This window comes from Melanaphis sacchari, unplaced genomic scaffold (assembly GCF_002803265.2).
Source record: "Melanaphis sacchari strain LSU unplaced genomic scaffold, SCAv2.0 Contig4_pilon_pilon, whole genome shotgun sequence".
Taxonomy (NCBI): Eukaryota; Metazoa; Arthropoda; class Insecta; order Hemiptera; family Aphididae; genus Melanaphis; species Melanaphis sacchari.
In genome coordinates, this window is record NW_020271335.1 from 7,059,692 (window position 1) to 7,072,953 (window position 13,262).

The window sequence follows — 13,262 nt, forward strand, 5'->3', positions numbered from 1 at the left end:
TTATTTAAATTATTTTGATTATTTTATCAAGTTTTTTTTTATCAAGAAACAAATTGACTAACGGTTTAAAATAAAATAAAATTATTAAGTTATTTGAAAATCATGTTGTAAAATAATATTTATCAAATTATTTTTTTAAATATTAAATTATGACAGGTTCTATAATTATAGTACATAATATATTATATTATGCATCAATTTTATATGTATTTATTATGTAGTACTATATATTTTGTAGAGAACTAAAATTAATTTAAAATTTTACGACAGGCGAATTGATTGTATTAATCTTTTCTACGTACTTTTTAGTTTGTTTAACGTATAAAAGTTTTTACACAGTCTCGTATTATTTGCAAGTATAGATGTATATATATGAATATGAATTGATGGTTTCATGATCCATCAGAGTTATTATTACTTTGAGGTAGTAAAATTAAACACATGTATTATATGATATAAACTTTTATAAAACATCGAAATATTACAAAATAAAACTCGTAATTAAAAAAAAAACGAAAATAAATTATTAAAGTCGTTTGTACATTCAACTGATGAGTTAAAGTGAAACTTTGTATACATATCGTGTATTTCTACTTATAATAAAACTGTATACAAATCCTACCCTAATCGCTTTTGCAATCGTCGATTCGTGTTTATTATTGTATGTATGGTTAGGTTATATAATACCTATAATATATGGTTACCTTATGGCTTATATATATAGCCTTTATTTTAATCTATATTTCAAATCAAAGTTGTAAGAAAAATGTCAACATATTAATCATGAATATTCACTGAATGATTAATATTTTTTTCAAAGGATCGAATATAATATGGGTATATAATATAATAGATAGTATAATGAACTTTCCATAAATATCACTATACTAATTGAAAATCCCGAAACACCCTTTTTAAAAGTCATATATTATTATACAATATTTATTACGTTGCATTGAAATAAAATATATATAAAGGTTTATCTAATCTATTATTATTTTAATAAGTGAGAACAAATATGATTTTTTAAGTCTTAATTTGTTTTGAAAATCCTTGAAGTCTTCCCAATATTAATTTAAAATTACGTAATAGTACGAGAGCAAAATAAATAATACCTATTTTGCATTTATATTGCCTAGTTTGCAAAAAGTATTATAATATTTCTATATTTTTATTTTTTCATCCAGTGCTGCGACGAAAATATCATTTTTAAGTTACGATCGAATGTCCATAATGTTATAAAGGTGCAATGAACTATAATATTTTAACTGTGTGATAAAACGTAACAACATAAAGTAAATGATCGATTTATTTGAAAAAAATTAATATTCGATCAATATAATACCTATATATACTTGTTTAATTTGGTTACGCACGAAATTACAAATAGTATGTTATCTTATAAAAATAAATTAATTCTATTCGCATTATGTTTTAATCTAAATAAATGACGGAATTCAGGTACAGCACGAACAGCGAAGAAAAGGAGACAACATAGCACAGGATCTCGACGGAAAAATCGTAGGCGATTGTCGATCGGAAGACGTCATTTCATTTCTCGGAGTACCGGAATAAAGAAATATTTATAGTAAATATTTGCACTTGTTTCGATAATAATAAGTTAATGTAGTCTTTTCTGAGATTTCCGGTTACACATAGACGTATAATAATAGTAATAATAATAATAATAATAATAGTAATAATAATAACAACAAACAGTAGATAAACGCGTATCTATTTATAGGTAGATATATGTTTTATGTGAAACACGGCTTACCTATTTTGATGGTCAATAACGCGTGGTAAAGCAGCAGCAGCAGCAGCAGCAGCAGGAGCAGCAGCAGCAACAGTAGACGTCGTTACCGACGATATCGACACCGATACAAAAACGGTAACAACCCGTTCCGATAGCTTATATAGGACTGCGAAAATTACAATAACCGTCGTCTTCGACGCAATACATACCTACCGTTTATAATATTATACGTACTCTGTGCTCGTACACGATTGTATATGCGTAAACACATGGGCATATACGAATAGGGGGTGTACACGTGGGCCGCGATATTTAGTCTCTCACCGTGCGAAATTTTTGTGTTACCTTTCGGCGGGATGCTGCGTGGTCCGAGGACCGGTTCGCCCGGTCCGTAAACGCCCCGACGACTCCCACGGTGCGTTCGCATTGTCCGCGCGCATCATATTATATATTATATATAGGTACCCTCCCGCGCGAACGCGTGTCTTCTTCCCACACACACACGTCCGACGGTACCTACACAATATGCTCACCCGCCACACTTGCGCAAATCGTAATATTTAAATATCGTACATTGTTATGCACGTTCGGCGGGTGGGTACCCGCACACGTTCTCGACGCGTATACCTAAACATTATGCGCGTCGGAATTCACCCCGTTCCCGAGCTAACCACCCCCTATAACCGGGCGACGGGCCTGCACGTCTTTTGGCGCGCATTCGTTATTATCATTATAATGTACCTAATGACGACGTGATCGTGTGGAAATTTCACGGAGATTTTGCAACGTCCGTCCGAAGGAGGACCGGTTCTCTGAGACCTTTTTCGCGCTCCTGCGCTTTTAACGGATTACCCGCTAAAATACAACACGACATATTATCATGGTATTACGTCGGCGGTACCTACACCTACGTTCTGCTTGTACACATACACACACATTTATATATATATATATATATATACACATATTGTTAGTTTTCGCGTGTCTGCCGCAGGCGAATAGGGCCCACGCGTTTAACGACGACGGTTGTTTCCACACTACACGTATCCATACAACACGAACACATTATTGCCATTATAATTTATTTTTTTATTTAACGATTCCGTCGCGACGGTTAACCCGCTTACGAGGTAGGGGTTTACATAGTACTTACTTATTGACCGACACAAAAATATATACGTTATAGAATTTCGAATTCATGCGCTCTTCTTAATGCATTATCTATATAAGAGGTATGTTGAGCTGGTTAAAAAAATAAAAAAATATTCTTGCTCGATGTTGTAACTCTTAAATGTTTTCTTGACGTTGTATATACATAACATACAATAATTTATGAATTGTTTTTATTATTAATATAATAATTAGGAAATTATTTTTCTCGATCATTTTTTTTTGTTCCTAAAACTCTTTTTAACGTATTTTGTAATAGGTACTTAGATTTTGTTTATTGACGCTTTATCGGAAATGAACACTTAAATGACTATTAATATCATTCAATTTTTTTAAGTAACATTATTAATGCTCATCTTGACTAGGAAAATTAGAAGTAGGATCTATATACATTTTGAATTTATTTTAATAATTATTAACATAAATATGTCTGAAGTTTTCATTAAACTAAAATATAATAATAGTTATTCTACATTAGTGGCTTTACTCATATATTAACATAATATTATTTGTTTGAAAATGATAAAGTTTATGTTATACATTCGTACGAGTATACCTATAAGACTAATTTAACAACAACGATAATGTGACAATGGATTAAACTCAATTTACAATGTTAATTTTTTTATGAGAAATAGAGAGATCAATAAGAAGTATAATTATCTGAGTCTAGTTACTAATATATTTGTAATTATACTTTTTACATTGTCTAAAATGACCTTTATAGCGCCAAAGTTATATTTTTAAGCAGCAACAATGCTATTTTTTTTTTTTTTTGCTTTTAGATCAGAAAATCCTAAAAAAAAATTAACACATATTATGTGCACTTTGGCACAAAAAAACCGACAATATTATATTATCATAATATAAACAATATACATATATAGTTTTAATTAAAACTGTAAACATGAATACTAAATTTTATACAAAATAAATTTCTTAAATATTTAGTTTTAATAAACGCTTTAAATTTACTATATCTATTATGTAATAAGCAAAATGTGCGTATATAATTCGACGGCCGCTAAAATTTTCTTAAGACTTTTATATTATCCTTATATTTAATAAATTATGGCTTTAAAAGTAATATTACCTACATCGTTGATAGTAATACAGTATAATTCAGATTCATAAAATAAAAACAAAATACAGTACAATAGTTGTGCATGATTTTTATACCTATGACTACGTGTTTAGAATTTAAAATAATATCAACTTCTAAAATATGTTATACATTTTTGCAAAAGGCTATAGTAATATTTCATTATTTTTTTTGTTTGAATTTCCAATTTATACCACAAAGTATAATCAATTTATTAAAAATTCCTCATGACGGATGTAACAGTAAAATAAACTTAAAATAAATTATAAAGATTTTATGTATGTATATATATATATATATAATAATAATATATTATGTAAGTGCTTATATATTATACAATAAATTATTATATTATTTTTTTTTTTACACATACAATAAAGATTTGTTGTCTTGCTACGCTTAAATCCAATTTGTGAATGAACATTCGAGGAGTACATATAAAACCTGTAACAAAAATTTTATTATACATAATAATTTGCTGATTTAGTAATGTATTACGTGTTTATTTAATAAAATAATAAATCATCAAATTAAGAGTCTTAGAACCACGTAAACATTGAATTTGACCGAAACGATAAAACGTGTTATCTAAAATACGCTGTTAATGTTAAGTGTGGAGTAAAATGAAAAAAAAACCATTAAAATTTAATGTTTTTTTTTTTTTTTTTTTATAATGTGTTCTGTTTAACATTTTATTTAACTCTAGACATCCTGTGTTTTATTTTTTTTCTGCGCGCAACAACTGCACGTTGCAGCAGTAGTCATAATACACGTGTGAGATGTTAATCGAGTAATAATTTACAAGTAGGTACGATGAAATGATTAATATTTATCAGCACCACAATTGCATAGGTACTGTGCGTGCTGTTCGTTTTGTAAGCCTCTCTCACTCTCATCCCTATCGGAAAAAAAAGATTTAAAAAAAAAAAAACAAAAAAAAATTTAAAAAACGTAACACCGTGTGTATTAATCGCCGCATGGTCTGTATATAAATAATGTTCGACGAAAATCCGGTGGAATTATTTATCGAGGGACTTTTGGCGGTCAAGTCCCATTATCGCCTTATAATTTAATGTTTACTTTACCCCGATAATCGACAGAATAAGTCTCGAAATGACGATTTTATGATGTCGACGAATTGTTTGTTTTCATTCAGCCAATATACGTTACGTTAAACTGGACAAAAACGATACTTTATAATATATATTATTGCCATATTTTGTAGTACGTACCTACTACATACATAGGTAACTGTTTTTTATCAAAACACGCCGTAGTAAGGAGAATGAGGAATAATAATGATTATAACGGCTGAAGCGCATTTATTGTTTTTTTGTTTTAGAACAATTATAGTTATATATTAGAATAATTCTTAATGTTACTATGAGTAATATCAATGTCTAAAACTATTAACGGTTGAATTAAATAATATTATGAATGAAAAAAAAATAATTAATATATTCAAAGCGATACTATTAAATTGAGAAATTTAATAAATTATTACTTTTTGAAGATATTTTAATTTTATAGGATAAAGCCATTCTTCGCTGCTCACCTAAACTCCAAATGAAAATTATCCAAAAAATTATTCTGCTTCAGAATATAAAGTTAAACATTCATTTAGTTATTCAAAACATTTCAGAACATAAAGAATATAAAAAATTACAATTTTTTTTTCGAAAATTTTGATTAATAAGCATTTCAAATTATTTAAGAAAAGTAATTTCTAAAAAGTTAAAAATTGTTGACAAAAATGAGTTTTTAACTTTAAAAGAATAACTCTATATATACTATACAGTATATAGGTACTATATTATAGTAAGTATTCAAACATGATATATAGTATGTAGATACACTTTCTTGGTTTAAAATTAAATCCTATTCATGATATAATATGTGTATAGAGATTGCATGATAATTAATATTTAAGAAATGTATTCTATGATGTCCGATTCGTAGATAAATTTATTTTTAAACGCGAAGTAATGTGATCAATCAGTCGTGTTTACGTATGAGAAATAAACAAGGTTTAGTTTTTTTTTTTGCTCTTTTGAGTTCCGAGATTTATGTCGCAAGGGAGTTAAAAAAAAAAAAAAACATTAAAATGTTGCCTGATAAATACGAGACGCGGGGGACGAGAAGACCCGGCCAACAAAAAAAAAATAAACATATATAAATATATATAACACCCTTCTCCACTCCTCGGGTCCACTAGAATTCCACACGTAATGGCCAAAGTTGTGCAGAGTCGATTTACGTTTGGCGATGCGGTCTGAAGCCCTGCTGGGAATTAATGAATGTCGTTATCTGCCGGGTCCGTGTCTTCGATTTTTCTAAACCCCTCCAAGGCACTTCGCCGACCCTCATTGGCCCGCGGGGGTGGTACAGTCAAATAAAAAATAAAATAAAATAAAAAAAAAAGGGTACATGATTATATGAAACCGAAAAAGGCTTCAGGGAAGCGAAAAAATGCATGAGTGGAAAAAGAGAGCAAAAGAGAAAGGGAGACAGATAAAAACCCTTTTTGTTGGCTACGAAACAAAACCGACCGGGTTATCTTGAGGCACTTCTGGCAAAATTGAGTGGATCCTTTTTCCATAGGTTTTTTATTTTTTTATTTTGTTTTCCCCGTTAATTTTATATCAGAAGTACAAACCGAATTTCTGGGGACCAGTCAGTGCGGTGCTGTGGTATTGACCAAATTAAATAGAATACCGTAAAAAAAAATTGAAATTAAAATGAAACGGGGATAGCAATGCGAATGTAAAGAGAGAATGCCGGCTGACGTGTAATTGAATTATTATTCATAGAGCATTATGCAAATCATGGGATGCGATGCGGATGTGGAGACGAGTTTTGGGGAAAATGTGAGCTTTATATAAATGGAAGAAACGAGGGGTTGTGGGGAAAAGTACTATGGTTATAATATAAGGGTCGTGGAAGACAGGAAAAATCGAAAGTGGATTTTCGACCGGCGACGACACTGCCCCTAATATATATACATTTTATATACACATATTGCATACGATATAATTATAGTGAGTACTACCTACCCACCCACTCTTAACACTTTACCCACCCATCAATACACACACACACACAAATAGTCGTATTTTTCATCGAATCATATTCGTGTTATTTATTTTAAGGTTTGAGAGATATCAAAGCAAAATAGGTTATTACTTATAAACGAATATAAATTATATTATGTAACAAATAAAACCAATTTAAATAAATCCGACGTTTCAGAAACTACAGTCACTACTGGAAGTATTTTAATAACTAGTAAATATTAGTGTCACAAACGAGTGGCTTTTTAACCGCATGTTACCTATAATTCCACAACAGTATCGCTTAATACGTATTGTTTCATAATTATTTATACTGATTTTTCATTTTATATAATGAAGAAAAAATAAAGTTTATGGTTTTTAGTGATACCGATATATACATACAATATAATATATTGTAGTTAGTAAAAGTAAAAACATATTTAAGGAGGGGATATTATCCGATAATTAGCAAAAAGTGAAATTAGTAAAATACTAAAATATACTATCTACCAATAAAATCATAAGACATAAGAAAAATAAACTAAAAAAAAAAAAATCATTCAGTGTTTATTCGTACCTATATCAACATTTGTGTATTTATTGTGTATAATCTACATCTACATTAGTATAGACAGACATTGACAATGTATTTAAAAAAGAAATCAATAAAAACCTGTAACGTATATATTAAAGTATATTGTCAAGTAACAATAATATCATAGTTGTTTATATATAAGGAAAAAAGACGCTGAACGAAATTTTTAAAGTGACAGTCTACAAATAATATATTATAAATATACATAGGTATATTATACGAATATCATGTATACGAGTATTAAGTGTAAGATCCCACTTCGTCTGTCTGGGTAAAAACTAATCTTTAAGTTTTATTTTTTTCACTTGAAATTTATAATACAAACACAGTAACAATGATTAATTTTATGAATTTACACTCATAAATTCTGTATATATTTTTGACGGAAATACATTTTTTCTGGAGACTATAGATTCAATAAATGCTTTAAAAGTAAACATAAATTCAATATTTTTAAGATTGATATTCGTCTTTATGTTTTCACGAAAGAAATATATCCAGAATAAGAACGTAATTTATAAAAGTAATCATTATAATTGTGTCCATGGACATTTGATCTTAAGATCGGTTTTAAATATAAACATACAGTTTCTTATGTTACAAACTAAAATATTAATATAATCTTTAACCAGTGGTCATAATTTAAATAAACCAAAATAACTTGTAAATAAAAACAAAAATGTTACGAACCAAAATTAAATTAATGTGTGAGGAATAACAATTTATTAGGGTTAAACCATATGATATAGATACCCTCTAACTTTCAAGGAACCTGTTTATACGAGTATAACTTTTATTGAAAACGGTCCAGTATTTTTTGAATCTATAGGTATCTACTTGTTTTATTTCTTACACACGTACGTGCACATTACATAACCTCATATTATACCGCTTACCTAAATAATTGACCGAATTTTATGTACACTGTACGTATAGCATCATTTGAAACTTCTAACCAAATTTAAATACATTATTAGACAAAATTATCAACATTATCTAACTGCAGTTGTAGACATGACGGTTGGTAATTTCATAGCGATAAAGTTATTGTTGAATCTACAACTGTCCACGCGCTATTTACAAAATATTTGATTTTTACAGCATTTCCCGTGTTGTAAACTTATGTCTATAAGCTGCACTGACGATATCAATTACTATCGTTAAGAACTACAACGGTTATAATGGCTAGCCATTTATACTTGATTACTTAAATCACTACACGCCATTGACGGTTAGGTATTACATATATCCGTTCGTTTTATTTTTTTTTTTGCGATTCGCGTTGAAAATTACACGAGGGAATCGTACGGCCTATTATATACTGCAATGTACCACGATATATGGTGTACTGTATTATATTATTATTATAGCTATATATCGTGGTACCTACGGGGCCGCCCGGACGACCGTAATGCATACGACGATGATATCGGTGTACAGAGAGAGGGTAGAGATACTGCACGGTGGTCGAGTTTTCGGAGTTAAAGAATATATTATATATGTAACGATGTGTGTGCGGTGGCGTAAGACCAGAGGGCACATAATAATAACACAACGGCATAGGTACGTATACGTATATATTATTATAATACGCGTGTATTATACACGGTACACCCGACTGAAATTACCATTTTCGAGCTTCGACTTTCCCGTCGCTTACATATACACACACACACACACACACTATACACTTAACCCGCGCACGCGCATGCGTTTATGTACAGGGTGATTCGCCGAGTGTGCAATTCACCCGCTGCGTGTTTCCCTTTGATCTCAGATGTATTCAAAATTCTGCGATTTATTAGATTTTTTTGATGTCAGTTGTATTACCTATACAATAGGAGTGTCCTATAATGGCTGAGACAATACACTCTTGTTTCAATATTAAACTGTTACATTTTACTACAGGTGGGATGGTTTTATTCTCGACAATTTTGACGTATGCAAATGAAAAACAAATAGAATAAGCGTATATAGTTTCAAAGTTATTTATATAAGTTTGATAAGAATAAATATTCACGAGAACAGGTGTAAACAATTACAAAAAATTAATATTGATCTTTAAACATTTTTAAATTTTTAAAAACTCCCATTGTATAGTAATGAGTCATTACAAATGACTTAATAATTAAACCAAATACAATAATAATAATAATATTAATATGTTTATTGACATTCATTATTTAAACGGCAATAGGATACACAAAGAATATTGCTTACAATATAGATTTAATTTAAAAATGTAAATAATATAATAAATATTTCTGTAAATTGTATAATGACTAGGTAGTGATTTGATTAATTTTTAATCACTGAAAATAACGTCTCTAAAGACAAGAGTTAAATGCATTAACCAATATTTAAATATAAACACTACATTTTATAATAAATAATAATAATAAAATATTTTATTATGAATCGTTATTATATCAAAGATTATTTTATACACTTAGCGCATAAAGTTTTCTATATCTTTAGAAATATTTTATATAGTAGTTTAGATTTGTACATCATCGGAGGATTCGCTTCTATATTATATATACAAACCACGGCATAAGAATTCTTTGCATTTTGAAAAATAAATATATCTATATCTGGTCTTCGTCAAGCACAACTCGAAAATTACAAATGCCGTGATTTGAATATGTACGAACACGAAAAGCCTCAAGGCGTTATGGGGAGGGGGGTTGAGCGTGATCGACGAACCACCCTGTATGATTGTACACGCAACGCCCTATGGCGGCATGTCGGAGCCACCGCCGTATAACGTACGAGCACACACACGCGGCCGGATAAAAACCCATTACAACACGACGGACGAAAACATTTTCGTTTTCGCACACACGCGCACACTATACGCGTATATATGATTAATTAAGGGGCTCCGAAGGGGTCTGCGCGCGCGCTTTGGCGGGGGAGGCGACGGTCGCGAAAGAATTAATCTTTGTTAGCCCAAGTCGGCAGGAAAACCCGTGTGTTTAATCTCTTGGATGAATTTAAGAACCGCACGCAGTTGAAGACCACAAAAAAAGTTGTATTTTATTTTTGTTTTTTATTTATTTTCGCTACGAAAAAATATATATCGTTTATCTTTTTTTTTTTTTGTTGGTTCTCCTCTGCTCCTCCTATAACCGCCCGGACCGGCTTAATTACTTTTTTTTTTTGTTTTTAAAGTTGCTGGCAACGAAATATTGTATATTTTCCTACTCACTCTCTCGCTCTTTCGCTCTTTCGGTCAGGTCTCTGTGGACACACTCTCGAAAGTGTTGCCGCACAAGTGGAATATATTATCAATTTTTCAAGTTACCAAACACCACAAATATTTTTGTGTAGTGTGTACTGACATAGGTATAATATTTTCTATTTCTGCGCTTGTGTTTGTACAACGTTTATGACGACTTAATATTAATGTAATATAATATTCTATGAAAACCATTGGTATTCGTGTCGTTGTTGTAACTAAATTTGTAACGTATAATAACAATATTATACGATGTGCGCAATGAATTAATTTTGTACCTATATAATATGCACTGTGCAATATATAGAACGATTCAACGCTACTCTGTCATTAGCACTTATATACTTACATAAAATGCGCATTTGCTAATGAGTAGCATAGTTAGTTTATATCTTGCCATTATGATCATCTGCAGCCTAAAATACCTACTTCGTCTTCGATTTGACAAATATCTATAAGAAATCGAAAAATTAAATCATATAATCAATTTTTATTATAAATCTGAGATACGAGTACATAAACGAAACAATTATAAAATGGCTTGCTTGAATAATACGAAATGCGATACAAACGATTTACTTTTACCAGCTAATCATTATCTATCATAATACATACGTAGATAGTAGGTACTTTAAAACAAAGTATAACAAATTATGTTTATTCAGAATATTAAATTGTCCATCAATAATTATTTTTAATGTTGATATTTTTCGTAACGACCTATAGGTACATACAAATATTATTAAGTATAATATTATATATTTAATAAAAGTTTTTATTTATTTGTTCTATCTTACTGGCTACACAATTTAATTCAAAATTATAGTATATATGCTCATAATATCGTTCATCGTATTGATAATAATTATTTTCAACATATTTTATTTTGAATAAAAGAAGATGGTTAATTCTGATTTGTTTATTTCGATCTCCAGAGATTGCGCGTCAGTGGTCAATGTTTATAGAGCACTGTTGTTTATCATAAATTATTCAACGATATAAAATAGGTTAGGTAACTAATAATGAAATATTAGCTTGTAAAAATAACAATATAATTTGTACTAATATTATATAGGTACTATAGTATTTTAAATCAAAATCATTTCTCAATAAACAAATATAGTAGATCTAACTATGTATCATTTAAATAATTCGTTTGGATTTTGCTGTATAATTACTGGCTTTTTTTTTTTTTTTTTTTTGTTTTGTGCAGTTTAACTTTTAATTTATGTTTTAAAATATTTTGATGTACAAGGTATCAAAGTATCCTACAGAGGATTAACTTTTAAAACAATATAAAAATGGCTTTGAGAATATGTACCTATTAAGTACATTAATTCAACAGTCCATTAATTAAACGTCCAAAATGATAAAATACAAACAATTGTTATGTCAGAATAAATATTCCTCTTTTATAAAATGAAATCACTTGAATTTAAAACAAAATTATTCTGTGTGTGCTATCGTTAGTCATCTAAGACGTATAGATATTTGGATATGAGAAACATCAAGTATTCGTGTAAATAATTGTCTATTCGTTTATAATTTCCTAGGATGATTTACACGTTTTTTATTTATATAAAAAGGTACCGTCTTCACACGTTTAGGGATGATTAATAAAACATTACGACCCGACCTGATTAAAATAATAATTGAAACCTCAATGTTCACATAAAAGGATGAAAAATATTATTTTATTGTTATTTTCAAATTTCCACCATGTTGAAAAATATCGTTTGGCTTGCAATTATAATTTAGTCTGCTTCAAACATAATATAAGTAGGGGTGGAGAGTGACAGGGTAGCTCGATTCCGGGGCCATAAGAGGCTAGGGGTCGGTTATATCCCTTGAAAATATTTTTGTTATATACATTTCGAAAAATGTATTAGATAAATTCATTTTAATTAAACAATAAAAAAAATTAAAGTTCATGAAATTAATAAGATGATGTGTAAATAAAATAGAAATTAGTAGTTTTTGATTTAACTGTATGTGATTTTGAGAAATTTTTGTAATATCAAATATGTATTTCAAATGGAAAAATCGAAAACACTAAAACTACCATTTTTTTGACTATAATGTGGACAGTTTTTTTCGTAATTTAATTTTTTAATTTTTTTATCATTTATTTAAATATACACAATCTGTAAGTGTTGTTTTACAATAAGCGTATGTGATGGAGGTGACATGGCTTGAGTGGCTGGAAATAAGAAGCCGCTCATTGGAGGCACTTAAGGTTAAGATTTTAGGTTACGGTGTAATTTAAATAAGGTCAAAAAATATTTATTTTTTTGCTTTTTTAATGAATTTTATATTTTAGTAGGTATAAATTATTTGAGTTAATG